Source organism: Trichomycterus rosablanca, chromosome 19 (assembly GCF_030014385.1).
Source record: "Trichomycterus rosablanca isolate fTriRos1 chromosome 19, fTriRos1.hap1, whole genome shotgun sequence".
Taxonomy (NCBI): Eukaryota; Metazoa; Chordata; class Actinopteri; order Siluriformes; family Trichomycteridae; genus Trichomycterus; species Trichomycterus rosablanca.
This window is the reverse complement of record NC_086006.1, coordinates 7,177,191-7,194,685: the sequence shown is the minus strand read 5'-3', so window position 1 is coordinate 7,194,685 and position 17,495 is coordinate 7,177,191.

Here is a 17,495-nt window from a genome sequence, read left to right as displayed (position 1 = left end):
CTGCTAAATGCTGAAAATGGAAATGAAAAAGGTTCCTTGTCTATAGTATTCTATGGTGATAAGGAAATATAAGAAAATATAAGCTTATTTGTAAGGGAATACTATATTTAAACCTAAAATAACCTTTTAAATAACTTCAGGACGTTACATAAAGTGTCTGAGGTTTAAAAACAATAATGCACTTTTTTATTATTACCCCAGAATGATGCATCTTGTTCACAGCCCAGTGGGGGTGGGCTTGGCTACTTACTGAGCCAAAATTATTCAATTGACACGTTAAAATCGGCCAATCAGCAGCAAATAAAGGACATTCTTGGGTAATTTGAAAAACATTAGTCAGAATTGACATCTTGCAGCCAAAGCTTTGGGTGAATATTTATGGCAATGTAAATATTACTAAATATATACTAGTGTATATTAGTCCCTATACACTTGTAATAGTGCCTACACTTATTTCTTAGAGAAATAATGCTTCTGATTTCAGTTTCTCATTTTTAAATAATGTCAGTGATATGATTAACATAAAATATTATAAAACAATCAGAAGAAAGAAAAATGTTAACTCTAGTATGATAACCCCTGTACGGAACACCGTGATGTAGGTTAACTAATGTGCTGTTTAAATAAGGGTTTCACTGTGTGGAACACTGTTATCATTTAGTTATAATTTTACCTGAACTACACGTTTCCATTATAATATCTTATCGATTAAAATTACATGACTATGTTACTTTTATTAATTGACTGAACTGAAGTTTGCAATTTGACAGATTTCAATGTCGTTAGCATCGCGGCTAATACATTTAATATGTACAAACACACAAGTAAGCAAAAATACGATTTAACACTTACACATAAGTAGTGTAATAGTATAATTCATGCAATACAGAAATGCTTTGGTAAATTACTAACCTAAAGTAAAAACAAAACGCCTTCCTTATTGACAGCTGTCCATGTACAATTACTAATATATATATATTAGTAATAATATTACTAATAAAATAGTAATAGTAATAATATTAGCACTAGAAATTAGTAATATATTAGCAGCAATTTTTTTCTTATATACTTTTTTGAGCAATTCACCTCAGCACTCATCTCATATATATATATATATACAGGTCCTTCTCAAAAAATTAGCATATTGTGATAAAGTTCATTATTTTCCATAATGTAATGATAAAAATTAAACTTTCATATATTTTAGATTCATTGCACACCAACTGAAATATTTCAGGTCTTTTATTGTTTTAATACTGATGATTTTGGCATACAGCTCATGAAAACCCAAAATTCCTATCTCAAAAAATTAGCATATCATGAAAAGGTTCTCTAAACGAGCTATTAACCTAATCATCTGAATCAACGAATTAACTCTAAACACCTGCAAAAGATTCCTGAGGCTTTTAAAAACTCCCAGCCTGGTTCATTACTCAAAACTGCAATCATGGGTAAGACTGCCGACCTGACTGCTGTCCAGAAGGCCATCATTGACACCCTCAAGCAAGAGGGTAAGACACAGAAATAAATTTCTGAACGAATAGGCTGTTCCCAGAGTGCTGTATCAAGGCACCTTAGTGGGAAGTCTGTGGGAAGGAAAAAGTGTGGCAGAAAACGCTGCACAACGAGAAGAGGTGACCGGACCCTGAGGAAGATTGTGGAGAAGGGCCGATTCCAGACCTTGGGGGACCTGCGGAAGCAGTGGACTGAGTCTGGAGTAGAAACATCCAGAGCCACCGTGCACAGGCGTGTGCAGGAAATGGGCTACAGGTGCCGCATTCCCCAGGTCAAGCCACTTTTGAACCAGAAACAGCGGCAGAAGCGCCTGACCTGGGCTACAGAGAAGCAGCACTGGACTGTTGCTCAGTGGTCCAAAGTACTGTTTTCGGATGAAAGCAAATTTTGCATGTCATTCGGAAATCAAGGTGCCAGTGTCAAGTACCCACAGTCAGTGATGGTCTGGGGTGCCATGTCAGCTGCTGGTGTTGGTCCACTGTGTTTTATCAAGGGCAGGGTCAATGCAGCTAGCTATCAGGAGATTTTGGAGCACTTCATGCTTCCATCTGCTGAAAAGCTTTATGGAGATGAAGATTTCATTTTTCAGCACGACCTGGCACCTGCTCACAGTGCCAAAACCACTGGTGAATGGTTTACTGACCATGGTATTACTGTGCTCAATTGGCCTGCCAACTCTCCTGACCTGAACCCCATAGAGAATCTGTGGGATATTGTGAAGAGAAAGTTGAGAGACACAAGACCCAACACTCTGGATGAGCTTAAGGCCGCTATCGAAGCATCCTGGGCCTCCATAACACCTCAGCAGTGCCACAGGCTGATTGCCTCCATGCCACGCCGCATTGAAGCAGTCATTTCTGCAAAAGGATTCCCGACCAAGTATTGAGTGCATAACTGAACATAATTATTTGAAGGTTGACTTTTTTTGTATTAAAAACACTTTTCTTTTATTGGTCGAATGAAATATGCTAATTTTTTGAGATAGGAATTTTGGGTTTTCATGAGCTGTATGCCAAAATCATCAGTATTAAAACAATAAAAGACCTGAAATATTTCAGTTGGTGTGCAATGAATCTAAAATATATGAAAGTTTAATTTTTATCATTACATTATGGAAAATAATGAACTTTATCACAATATGCTAATTTTTTGAGAAGGACCTGTATATATATATATATACACACACGTGTGTGTGTGTGTGTGTGTGTTAAAAAAAAAAAAAAAAAAATCTTTACAAAGAAAATGAACAATGTAGATTTTGTTAATACTGGCATGTCACAATTATTCAGCTTCTACGTAATATTGCTGATCCTGAAACCCACTGCTAGTATGGATAAAATGGTGTTGTAACATGATTAAACCATTAGGACTCAATAACGAGCGTTAATTTGCTTCAGCTGTTATGTGTTATATAAACACCACACAGAGATTCAAGTGTTCAAGCCATTTTGCAAACGTAGTAAAAACTAAGGAGCTGTCACAAAAGCTGAGAGAGGACTTCATTTCATTGCATCAAAAGGGCAACTGGTGTAAGTGTTTATAAGTATTAATTAAGATATGTTTTAAAAATATTTTCTTACTTTTTGTCCAGGTAATATTATTATACATAATACACAATTAATTGGTTACATTCAGGGCTGGACACAAAGTTGTATAAATGTGTGTATTTAATTTCTGGTAGAACCTTGTAGTAACGTTTTCTGTGATTGCTGATCCAGCTACTGTTAGCTTAAGGTGATGGGGTGATAAAATTTAATGATACAATTTGTAATACATGTTTTCCTTAAATAGACCCTGAAAATAGCATCAGTCAGTCATGGCACATTGCATATTTACATATTCACTTCAAGCAGTTTAGAGTAGCCAATCCATACTGGCATGTTTTGAAAGCCAAAAGAACACATAGATTATCTTAAGTCAATTTACATTGAAACAAGGTGTGACAGTAACCAGTGGGAGAGCTTTTTTTGATTTTTCAGAGCTGAGCTGTTCTGTTCAGAAAAATAAGCTTGTTGACTTTAGAAATGCCGGTACTTACTTTTACCCGTTTTCAGCACAGAGTTTGATGCACTTCATCCTGTTAGAAGTGTAAAATTATATTTGGACATCTGGTTTTGACAGTCATATCAAAATATACAAAATATATTTTTGGAGCACTCGGGGAAGGTTTTCAGCAAGATTTTGAAGTGTGTCTGTGGAGATTGTGCCTGTTCAGTCAAAAGAGCAATTGAGGTTTGGCATTTGTGTTGGACAAGAACGTCTGGCACCTAGTCAACATTTTAATTCTTTTAGTGCATTTGGGTTAGAGTTAGGGCTCTGTGCAGGCCACTGAAGTTCCTCCATGTCAAACTGGCCCAACAATTTCTTTATGGGCCACACTTTGTGTACAGTCATAATGGAACAGGAAATGGCCACAAAGTTGGAAGCATGTGGGTTGTTTTATTTAATTAGTTTTATATACCTGTTTGCAGTAGAAGTGACTGGTGTTCATATAGGCCAATTTTTTATATACTTGTTTGCAATAGGAGTGGCTGGTGTTCGTTCAGGACAGCTTACTGTAGGGTCCAGCATTCAAATATGTTCAGTTCTCTTGATGTATGCCACATGCACTCTTCCACTTGATGAGAATATGGTGACGGATGACCAGCACTTTATTAGTCAATCAGTACTTAGGGTTTTTGTACCAAAGTTCTTTAAGAGAAAAAAACACTATACTGTAATAATTCTTGCCTTTCTGTTTCTCGGTCTGTCTCTTTATCCCTCTTTGGGTTAGAACAGGCACGGTTGAAGTGGCTGGTGGTCTCCGGTGGACCGGGTGTGCAGTCAGCCCATGTTATTAGACAGCTGTCGTGTGTCCCAGTGGTGTTAGAAGACTGTGCAAATAGGAGGCCTGCTTTCAGCCTTTAATGATATCCCACTTTCACATTCCTGCCATAGCAGATCACCATTCCCTCGCCTGCTCCACAAGAGCGGAGAGATCCGCGTTTGGCTAGCCGAGCACATTCCTCAACCACTGCACATCAACACCCTGTTACCTCCCCCGCCTCCTGTTCTTTTCTTTTTAGACTGTTCTCTGTCTTTCGGCTGAATTACATTGTTGTCCACTGAGATGTTAGATCTCCATTTTACACCTTCTCTCTTTGGCAGTGTGCCTGGCTGTAAACTATGTGGGGTGTGATGGTTTCTTTAACCACGTATGCCTTCACAAATCTTTGTTAATGACAAAGGTGATGACTTCATTTAAATGAACTGTAAAAACATAACATCCTATAGTAAAAGTCAGATTTGTGGTTTATATCGAGCTGTTAAAAAGAAGTCCATTCTACAACCGGTAGACCAGAAAATGAATTTTAAATCAAATGGCTTTGGTACGAGTTAATGTTTCATTATTGCTAAATGTCATGAAAACTCAGTAAATGCCAACATAGTTTCTTTAAGCCTCTGAAAAGCCTTGGAAGGTTGAAAAACCACAACGTATGATCAAGATGCCACAGAGCATACACTGTGGTCCAAAATCTCCCATAACTGTTTCAATTAGGTAAGATTTGATTGCAAAAACAGTGTATTATTTACTTCTTTAGTCTGAAGCATATCCAGAGACAATAGACAAGCAAGTACACACACTGCACTGAGCAGCAGTTTATTTTTACTCACTCAATTTAGAATAGCCACTCTGCATACTGCCAGGTTTTTGGAATGTGAAAAAAAAAAAAGCTGGAGCGCTCAGGTGGCACAGCGGTCTCCGAGTCTCAGCTGTGCTATTAGCCGGCTGGGTGTCTACACAGACGTAATTGGCAATCTCTGAGGAGGGGGAGGGTAGCTGAAGCCCAGCAATGGATTGGCACCCTGTCTTTGGTATTTCTGCCTTGTGCCTAGTGCGTATGGGTGAAACTAGACCAGTCGTCACGTTAACCAGGATAAAGCTGTTGATGAAATTGGAAAAAGTAAACACCAAATTTAAATTCCTTAACTGTACAAGAGATCCCTGATTATACTTTAGCCACCCATGGTCATAAGTCATTAATTATATATTTGTTTTTCATAAATGTTCAAGGATTTCTGAGATTTATCCATGTTCACCTGGTGGGTAAAGCCTTAAGCTAAGGCTTGTCGTTGTCCAGGGGCCTGAATACAGACTGGTCTTGTGTGTAATGAGTGTTCTGTGATAGATAGCCATGCCATCATGCTCACTCGCTTTTCTGGGAGGCTGTCCGATTTCCCAGACACAGATAGATTGTTCTTTGTTTTTTCTTGCACCTTCACAACAAAATGAATCTTCTATAGTCCATCCTTTCAGATGCCTCCAGCCAGGCATGAGCCACCAGGTGATAAACTTACACGCCAGAGGCAAATGCACAGCAGCTTACTCCAATCTCATCACCTCAGACAGCTGCTGAAACAAGATGTGTTAATGAACAGGGACTGAGACATGATTCTGTGAAACATAATTATTTATTCATGCATCTTTTTATGTTGTTTATCTCAGTGAGGTACAATATTCCAAGCCAAATGTTGTACAACCAGTCAGTATGCTGTTTAAAATTATTATTCCTGGCAACTACGAGGGTTCTTCAAAATGTTTCCACACGTTTTCAAACTCTGTTTATTAAGAATTTGAAAAACAAATGACTTCACTTTTCTGCAGTCACCTTCTGATGCATTTTTCCCAGCGTCATACCAACTATTTAATGCCATCAGCAAAAAATGTTTTTGGTTAAGCGTGTACCCACTGATGCACTGCTGCTTTCACATCATCATCACATGAAAATTTTCTTTGCCATAAAGCTTCTTTGAGCAGTCCAAAAAGGTGGAAATCAGATGGTGCTAAATCCGGACTATAAGCTCTCTCTCAGTCTCTCAGACACGACGAGTTACTACTTCTCCGGCCCTCACTGTTTCCAACCAAAACATAAAAGTGCGGAAGATTTTTGAAGATCCCTCGTAGTTCTATTGTTTAGGTTATATTCTTTGTTTTGAGCTAGTTAAATTGTTCTTGTTTGACTGGTTTATTGCAAACAGCTAAAATCTTGTACTTTTTACTAATAAACATAATTTACAACATTTGTTGCTCTCCTACTTTATTATTACATTGTCGTATCCTTACATTTTTACTACTGATTCACTTCGGATCAAATGTAATACTCAAAGATGCCAAAATCCATCCTGCTCTGCAGCTTTGCACTGGATCAGATTGTGAAAGGGTGTATTCATGACCATGCTCACAAATTCATTTAATTTTCTTTCAATTCTTTAATCAGAATTGCCGTTAGCGTGTAATCTCAATCTTTTCGGAATATTAGTTACTTGTATAACAGAGTTTCACAATACATTAAGACTCCATATGATATGTGCTGTGAGGCAGTATTCTGCTCTAATTACTACACTCCGGGATTACAAGTATAATATGGCAGTAATCAGATGCTGCTCTAAATCCCTAAGATGAGGGGCTTTTCACAGGCTCAGCATAGCTGATCTGTCAAGCAGGCTGTACAGAAAACCCTGTTCCCATTCTGAACATAGTGCTGTAGGGAGAGGGATAAGGCAAGAGAGGGAGCGTCTGGTTTTAATATGGAAAGCCTGTTTTGCTTCCATTACAGTCTGCTGAGGATCTGAATAAACTGATAAAGATCTGGAATGCACTTTAACTCAGCTTGCCTGCCATGTTCTTACAAAGCAGCATCAGAGTAAAGATTACAATGTAGAACGGGCTGGTTAAATCATGGATGTTGAGATTCTATTTCAGGTGGTTGCTAGTGTGTTGTTAAGCAGTTGCTATGGTGTTCTGAGGGCTTGTGTATTGCTAGGCAGTTGTTACTGTATCCCAGGTGGTTGCTACAGTACTTCAGACAGTTGTTAAGGGTGTTGCTTGTTGGTTGCCAATCGTCTTTTAGTTTGTTGCAATGTTGCATCTAGATGGATGCTGTGGTATTCCAGGGTGTTGCTAGGGTGTTCGTAGCTGGTTAGTATTGCTCTGGGGTTTTCAGACACAGTTTTTATAGTATTTCATTTGGCTGTTAGGATGTCATAAGATGGTTGCTATAGTGTTTCAGGTGGTTGCCAGGTTGTGTGCTAAGGTGTTGCCAGATGGTAGGTGGGTAGAGTGTCACTAGTTGTTTGGTATGCTAACTTATGTGTATATTAGTGTGTTCCTAAATTGTTGATATACTATTCCAGGTGGTTGATAAGGGATTGCTAGGTGGCTGCTCGGGTAATGTAGGTGGTTACTAGGATGTTGATAGTGTAATCATTTTATGGTGGCACTCTAAGCATTGCTATGGGGAAGAATGACTTATTTTAAGTGCACATCAAATGAAAAAGTTATATACAAGCATAAACAAGTTCAATTATTTTGTTTTGTCAATTCCCTAAGCATTAAATCAATGAATCGACTCTTTTGTAGACTATTATATTGATGTATTTGTATATTTGTATAGTTCATTATTCATAAAACACTATTATTCTTACACTATTTATTATTATGCACGATTATTAGAGAACACTATATACCCAAGTGACAGGTGCTTAGGCTTTCATAAAAAATCTCCCAGCCTGTCTTGCTGCACCAGCCTGAGCAACATCCAAAACTTCCTGAAAACCATAAAAACCAAACCAGTCTGACCAGCCTAGTCAGCTGAGGCTGGTAACCAGCCAAATCCACCTTGTTTTTAACGTCTAGGACCTGGTAAATAGTAGTGTCGTTCTTAACATCTGGAACATTTTTATTCTTCATTGTATGATGTTATACATGTCTTGAATGGTTTGTAGTGGGATCTTAAAGCATTCTGGATCTTCCAGTTTTAATGTCTAATAAATAAGGTGGTTTATTATTTATTTATTGGGATTTTAACATCATGTTTTACACACTTTGGTTACATTCATGACATTCACTCAACACAGTCATGGACAATTTTGTATCTCCAGTTAACCTCACTTGCACGTCTTTGGACTGTGGGAGGAAACCAGAGCTCCCGGAGGAAACCCACCAGACACGGGGAGAACATGCTAACTCCACACAGAAAGGACTCAGACCGCTCCCACAAGGAATCAAACTCCGGACCTTCTTGCTGTGAGGCGACAGTGCTACCCACCGAGCCACAGTGCCGCCCATAAATTAGGTGGAAATCTTATTTACAGTCTGCTCTTCAGAACTTCCCATAAAAGTTTAATCATGTCTAAAATTGTTGATATTGTTGGCTTGGAAATGTACATGATTTCATCCATGCTCTTGAAAATCTGTATTAGTAGGGGGTTGTATTATACTGGAATTTGGGAACATGATCAGGTTGGTAGTGTTTACACCATAGGGTGCAACTCGTACGCTAAACTCAATCAGCAGTCATCGGTATTAATGGTTTTACAAGATGGCTGCATATGTCATTATGGATTGCCACCATACATTTAGCAAGTAAGTCTGTCATATTTTGATTTGTACTAGACTAGAAGTCTGTACCTTTTGTTTTGTTTCTACAAATATCTTACCTCACTTGTTTTTCAATTAGTTAAATTACAGGACCACACCAAAACATCAAGCAGAACTATCAGACACATTTTCTTTGGATTGAAAACAGGCCCTGGGGTTAGAAACAAGATTGCTCACTTTGGCATCCACCCATCATCCGCCTCTGAGGGGTGAGTCTGTCCCCCTGGGAGGAGCCTGGATGATGTAGGAAACATTACTGATTCCTCCAGCTTGTGTTTGCTTTTTGCTAGCTTCCTGTTTAATGCCCTTGCCAGCTGTTGCACAAAAGAAAGCTCACACGCCATTTTGACTGTGCAAACTTTCACCATTCTGCTGTCTATCATGATCCTTTTGTTTATATGATGGCATATGAGAATGTCCACTTCATTATCAGCTTTTTTGTAGAATATCTGTTGTCCTGCAACTCTGATTTGTAAACTGTTTATTTTTGGCCAACGCCACACACTCTAGGTAAGTAACAATTGGGTTTGGGCGCCCTCTGGTGGAAAGAACCTCACCTATACATAACTGCAATGGTTTTACTTTTAAGCTGTATTGGTTAAAACTTGTAATTTGGTATAAACACTGTTCGCCATCACATCATGAAGAACTTTGGTTGTTGATATGGAGTTAGTCATTTCCACTGCCTTGACAGGCTTGTCTGACAAGGCTGTTCAGTACTAGATAATAAAACTAGATTGCGGTTGCAATCTGGGACATGCCATTTCAAAACTGTGGTCAAAATATGAAGTTTGCACCCCATTTGTGCATATAGGCCTCTTCTTTTTGGGAAAGCTTTCAGAAGATATTGAAGTGTGTCTCTGGGTATTTGTACCAATTTAAGTCAAGTACAAAATTTGGTTGAGAAGGTCTGCATTGAAATGAGTCTTCCAGTTCATCCCAGTAGTGATCAGTGGGGTTAAGGGCACACAAAATGATTATATCATTGATATTAAAACATCATAAAACAACATCAAGTGCGTGAGGCTATAACACCCGAACTCAATTATTAGTGGATGTCTTAATACTTTTGGTCATATGTGAGCAAGAAAATTGTTGTTATATGTGCAATCCAGTGTTATTTTGACTGTATGCTTTGGGTCATTGTCATGTTAAAAGACGAACTGTTCTCAGAGTCTGAAAAGTGTGCATTCTGGAAAAGGATGGTCCTGTATTTGGCTGCTTCCTCAGTTCTTATCATTCTTCATGTCCGGCTGCTGGGAAGCACCCCGTTGCACCTTCTTTACTCTTAACCAATAGCATTTCTCTAAATAGGAGCTTTACGTAAACTGTGTTCTGCAAATATCATGTCCAGTATGCTCACATATGGTCAGGTTTGTAACCTGTTGACAAGTGTGTCAACATTAAATAAAAAGAGTCTGCCTCCTGGACTAGTTTTCCATTAATTAATTTAGCAGATTTAGTTAATTTAGTTGTCATTCACACATCATTTTTCTCTTTTATTTACAAACGGAGAAAGCATGCTGTTGAAAATGGACATGTGGACAATGAAGTGGATGGAAAAAAATAGGATGTTCTGCTCTTCACATGGATGAACTGGAAGACTAAAATCTCCATGTATAAACACTGATAATGGCTTTTGTGGTTGTGTAAACTTCACAGAAACATGATGTCTGCTCTGTGCTTGTGCCCTGTAATTTGCTTTAGTTTAAAATGAATTGTTGTGTTTTGTAAGCCTGTGTGGCGAGGCTGTTTTACTCTACAAAAACATCACTTCTGATTGTTGTAGCACTGTCAAGGTAAAAACCTGTTGGAAAGGTAAAATCCTGTAATAGTTATACATTGAAATACCAATGTTTGTCTATTGAGATTGCACGCCTGTATATGCATATTTTAGCAAAGGTGGCTAAATCTGTTGTCATCTGTGTGTGTGTGTGAGCATAAATGTGTAAAGGAAGTACTTATTTAAGTAGTATATTAATGATTACAATCAACAATTTGTCTTTATAAGACTATGAGTTAGATTACCAAGCTTTATTTTCTGTCTTCAGTGTAATACCATATCTTGTTACCTTCATTTGTTACCAGGTCACCTGATTATTGTAGAAACTCTGTAACTTGTAATATTCTATAAATGTTTTACTCTTTTCCCTGATTGAATGTTTCTTAAATGTACTGCAGTGATCAAATTCAAAACTGGTTTATATTTCAAAACACAAAAGTCATTTATTTGTAATTCAGTTAAATAAGGTTCAGTTTATTAGAGGTTTAAAAAAATTAACAAAACACAGATTCTTGGTTTAGGCTTTGTGGTTATTCAGAGGGTTTTTGACTTTTACTTGATTTTTGACTGACCACTTGGATAAAGAAAAAGCAGGAGCAGGGTTTTTTTCATTGCCGCCCCAGAGTCCATGTTATTTGTGGTACAATTAAAAAAAACATTAAGGATAATCCTAAGTCTTAAACAGGATCAAAATTCTTGGTTAAAGCAGAACACATGAAGGTGATTTCTTTAAGTGCACTGGAGCAGAACAGCAAGCTGTGTATATCCAGAAGCTAAGATTAAGTGCTTTTAGTGCTTCCCAATGAGCTTAAGCCATAAACAGTATTTATTACACGCTCCCACTGTGTAGTCTGATTTGCATAGTATTTGCTGAGTGGGTCTTATCTGTTATGATGCATTAACTTATGTAATATTAAATGTGGAATCAGCTTTTTGGATAACATAAAAAAAATTGGTACTTTTTTGCATTATGACTCATTTAAAAAAATTACAATTATTCATTTGCTGTTAATTTATAAAGTAACACTGTTGTAAATAAAACTAGCAATTGTGCAGATAATACTGATAATATTTCTTTTATGTTCACTCTGGTACACTCAGAGAAGACAGCATCCCTGCACTCTTTCTTTCACTCTTTAACAGGTCAGTGAGAGCAGGTGACATGGAGGTGAGTTAGATAATAAGCAAATATTGAATAGGAGATTAGAATATAGGACCAGAGGAGAGGGCTGGTTGACTAGAGAGCAGAACAGAGCAGAAGTGTACTTGCAGATAAAAAAACAACACTACTTTCCTAAACCTTGGTTACAATAGGTGCACTTGGCTTTATATGACAATGCAAATATTTCTGTTTATATGATTATGGATATTATGGTTGTACTTTATTTACCCCTTATCTCTGAAATGTAAAAATAAGTAAATAGTAAGTTTATATCATGTTAGTATTTTTTGTATTTTATATTTTAGAATAACAGGACTTATATACTTTTATGACTGTTTGGGTTTATCATTTGCAAAAGCCCGAACCTGAGACTTAAAAACAAATCAGAATTAAATGTAATGTCACCATATGGCCACCAAAGGGCGCCATCCTCAACGTACAAAAACAGATTCATTAGAAATGTGGTATTAGGTAGGACGCATATTAATGTTGTTACACCAAGAAATAAGCTACTTATTTTTACATTACTTAAAAACACATACCATGTAACTGTAAACATATTGCCTTATCCTTAATCACGGTGTTTCTCAACTTTGGCCAAGCACTTCTGAGTGGCTATAAACAAACCACAACTGTGATCAGATTAATTAGCACTGAAAATGAATAAGGAAAATCAAATGTAATAATTAATAATAATTACACGGTACAATACAAATGCATTGTAATTTAAGTTTTTAGCGCTCCTCTCTCTCTGCTACATGTTCGGGTCTCTCAGCGCCGCTTAGTCACGTGACGGTACCACAACAAAACACAGCAGATCAGGAGCAGTAATGTGAGCATGTAAGATGTGAGAGGAGCGTCTGTACACACATGGTTTCTACTTTTATATCAAACTGGAGAAACGTGCTGAATGTAGCGGAGAAAAAGTATCGACACACTAACTATACGAAAGACATTACATCTGTGAGTTAATATTCAAGGTAAACAACACGGGTACTTGTTAGCTTAGTCTCTAGTGTTAGCTGCTAAGCTAATTGCAGTGATTTGTTTTTGTAAGCACTCTGTATTTATAAATATATCATATTATTATTGTAATAAATACATTTCTGTCAGATTTATTGTTTCTGGGTGTTTTGCTTTCTCACAACGTTACCATCACGGCGTAATTTCCCTCTATAGTAAAGTATCTATCACCACCAAGCGGCTAACTCGTACTTGTGTTTACTGGGTGAATAAATATGTACATTTTAAATAGTGACTGAATATATGTGTCCTTGTTTATTTAAAATAAAAATTAGATGCTATTCTGTTTACATTTATAAGCACAAAGTCAAAAGAAAAGAGCTCTCATTTAGTAAAACACAAACACGGCATGAGAGCATCACTACGCATGTGCAGAATGAGAGCCTCACTACGCATGCTCCGATTCACGAAACTGATCTACGTATCAGGGTCGTTTCGTGAATTTGCGTAAAGTGCGCAAAGTACGTAAGGTGCGTTTGTACTTTATCTATGTATAATTCACACTATAATTTCCATAAAATTGCCCCTATTTCTGTATGTGCAAAGAAAAGTATCAAAAACTTACAATCTTATGTCAGAAATAAAAGAAGAACCAAAAAATATTAATTAGATCCAAGAGAAAGTTTCAGCAGGAAGATTGATATACACTTCTGTTAGCTTTAAGTAGCATCAAGGACACAAAACAAAACCATGAACTAACATTAAATGTGATTTGCATTATTAGTTTTTCTAATGATAAAAACATTATTTGTATTTCTGATGATGATTAGGCCTACATTTCATAATGTAAAAAAAATGAAAATGTAAACAATGCACAGAAGCCTTTAAGTATACAAATGAACCAAAGTCTCGACTAAATAACCACTGTTTTTAAGTGTGTGCAAATCTAGTTATATAAAATTTTTTATTATATGTACTTTATTTGTACTTGTAAATAGACACAGACACAAACTAAACACTCTTTGAGCAAAATAAGCAGCATGAACGATACAAACATTTACAGCTACAAGCGCAACATGGTCGCTGTTCCACCCGCTCACAACCAACTTAGCTTCTCAATGCTGTTAACAGATGATCATTTATCCAAACAATGATCCCTGCCATCCTGGCTGAGTTTGTCTCGGTCTGGTTTCCTCTCATTTCGTGTCTGATTCTCCAGTTTTCACTGCTTCAAAAGAATAAAACAGTAATGTAAGAGTCTCTGCTGCTACTTTCACTAAACCGCTAACAAACAACTACATATACAGCGTCACAAGTGACGTCACCTCGCTAAACACGTGACTGACCTAACCGACACATCGTTCATCTTAATGTGTATTATAATATTGTTAATTTACATTCAAATGAAATAATTTATTACAGTTCCATATATGAAAATAATCATTTGTACTCGTTATTTATGACAGTTTTGATAATAAACGGAAGTTTGAGCAAATGAAGCGTTTTCAGGATGTTTGTGGTGTTTCTGCGCCATCATGTGGATCTTTGCTGAGGTAACTTGTCCAGTTACTCAGGTCAGCTCGTCTTCCGGGGAGATTTACTATATAAAGAAGAGTAAATAAACATTAAATAATGTGGCTGCACCGCAACAGCTAAAATACTAAATAAAATAAAATTCATCACGTTTCCATGTTGTGTTTGAGCACTGAGGCAGATCGAGTGATTCACCAGAGGAAAAAGCAGCTTTTTACTGTCAAACTAAACAGTGAAGGTGAGCAGAAGAAACCGGGTGTTTTTATACGAGCTGAACGTGTTTTTACTTCTTAAAATACGATTATAATCACACATTAAACACAATATGGCTGTTTTCTTCTTTTGATAGACACAGTTGAGAGTGTGGTGCTAAAATACTCGTACATGAATGATAAACATGTGCATTTATTATCCACCGAAGTTCCACTTTCCTGCCTTTTTGTAGAATAAATAAAATACACAAAATATTAAATAACTTAATTTCATTTTCAGTTAGAGGTTTTATACAATCATAAACAATAATAGAATAACAAAACTACATTTTCACTGCATTTCTGTGGCTTACAAAAATACAAAAGTATTACTGCAGAACAAATGTTTTAAACTTTAAATTTTTTAAAAATCTTTTTCATTTACTGCCGTAAATTATCCCCACACAGCTTCTCTCTCTCAGCCCCCATTCTCTCTCTCTCTCTCTCTCTCTCTCTCTCTCTCAATTCAATTCAAATTCAATTCAAAAAGTGCTTTATTAGCATGACAAATATTCACATTTGTATTGCCAAAGCGCGGCGCATTTACAAACTAGATAATAAATGGAAAAAAAAAAAAATAATAATAATAATTGCATACGTAAACATTCATATTAATTTAAAGGATGTTCAATAACCTTAGTAATTAGCCTTAAAAAATGTACATAAACAAATTAGAACAAGTATATAAAGTGTGTATATGTATGTGTGGAAAAAGTATTTGTAAGTGTGTGTGTGTGTGCGCGCGCGCGTGTGCGTGCATTTGATGGTGTGTGTGTATGATGATGTGTGTGTGCGAGTATGTGTGAGTGTGTATGGGATACAGTATAAGGTCACTCACTGTCCCTCACCTGGTGGCAGGTGTGTAAGTAGAGAGCTGCGAGTGTGCAGCTCGCTCTGTGCTCCCCCAGTAGGTAGGGCAGCTTGTCAGAGTTTGAGAGAGATTTAAAATTGGGGATAATTTTGTTGATTTTGGTAAAAAATTGTTTTCGAATTTGTGTGTATTTTGTACATTCAGTGAGGAAGTGCAGCTCTGTCTCTATTTGGTTTGAAGAGCAGTGTTGACACACTCTCTCCTCTCTGGGCATCCAGGACTGTCTGTGTCGTCCCGTCTCGATGGCCAGGCTGTGTTCGCTGAGTCTGTACCTTGTCAAGGTGTTTCTGAGTTTTGGATCAGTTATAGTGCTGAGATAATCTGCCACACTATACTGTCTATTTAGAGCCAAATAACATTGTAGTTTACTTTGGAGTTTGAACTGGAGAAACTGGAGAAACGTGCTGAATGTAGCGGAGAAAAAGTAAAACTGAAGTATCGATACACTAACTATACGAAAGACATTACAGCTGTGAGTTAATATCCAAGGTAAACAACACGGGTACCTGTTAGCTTAGTCGCTAGTGTTAGCTGCTAAGCTAATTGCAGTGATTTCTGTTTCTATAAGCACTCTGTATTTATAACTTTATCATATTATTATTGTAATAAATACATGTTTTGTAAGTAGCTGCTCTCAGTAAGGTTGTAAATAAATTCAGTTGTTTAAAGCGGTCAGATTTCTTGTTTCTGGATGATTTACTTTCTCACAATGTTCCCATCATGTATCACCACCAAGCGCCGCTCATACCTCATAGTTGTGTTTGCTGGATGAATTAATATGTAAATTTTTATTAGTGATAGAAAACATGTGTCCCTGTTAATTTAAAATAAAAAAATAGATGCTATTCTGTTTACATTTATAAGCACAAAGTCAAAAGAAAAGAGCATTTATTCATCAAAACACAATCACACGGAATAAGAGCCTCACTACGCATGCGCAGACGGAATGAGCTTCATTTGCGTAGGGTGCGCAAAGTGCGTCCGTACTTTACGTACGTATACTTACACTATTATTTCCATAAAATTGCCCCTATTTCTGTTTGTGCAAATCAACGTATTAAAAACTTACAATCTTCCAGTGCCTACCAATGTACTGATGTCTGATTTTAACAACGTGATGGTACCACAACAAAACACAGGAGGGGAGGAGCAGGAGGGGAGGAGCACAGTGTGCGTGTAAGATGTGAGAGGAGCGGCTCTGTACAGACATGGTCTTTACTTTCAGATGAAACGGGAGAAACGGAGAAAAAGTAAAACTAAAGTATAGATCCCATCACAATAGTATCAATCCGATTCCAATACCAATGTTGGTATCAATAATATCGATATTTGGATAGATCAGCCCACCCCCATTCAAATCTACTGAGTGACTGTTTCTGTTATAAATTAATTTTTTAATCTGTTTGCATTGTTTTACATAATCTAGTGATATAATGATAGTATGTAAAACCTAGATGCAATTTACCCATTATACTCTATAAAAGCAAAAGCTTTGTGGTCTCATCTCTTAATAAACAAGTTCCTGATCAGTATTTGGCCATATGCCTAAATATAAATTCAGTACATAATGTATTCCCCAGTTACTTTATCAGAATCGCATCTCTACAGGATGAAGATGAGGATGAAACTCCACCACCACCCAAAACATCTTAACCAGCTGGTAAGTCTTTATTGTAATCATGAGCATTAAGATCACAGTGTTCTGCCTTAATTGACAGCTTTGTGGTGTTTTAGAGACTTGTCATTGTGGGCAGCATGATGACAGAGCAGGTAGTGTGGGCTTGCACTATCACAGGATACTGGCTACTGGATTAGAATGTTGTCTCCACATACTGTCTTTGAATGGGTTGTCATGTTCAACCTCAGTACACTTTGGGTTCTTTAAGAAATAGTTTTTCTTAATTGCCCCTAGAAATTAGTGTAATGCCATTTATTGTGTCTGCTTCAGGCCCACTTCAGGCCCAGTGATTTTGATCATGATACATTTTTTCATTTTA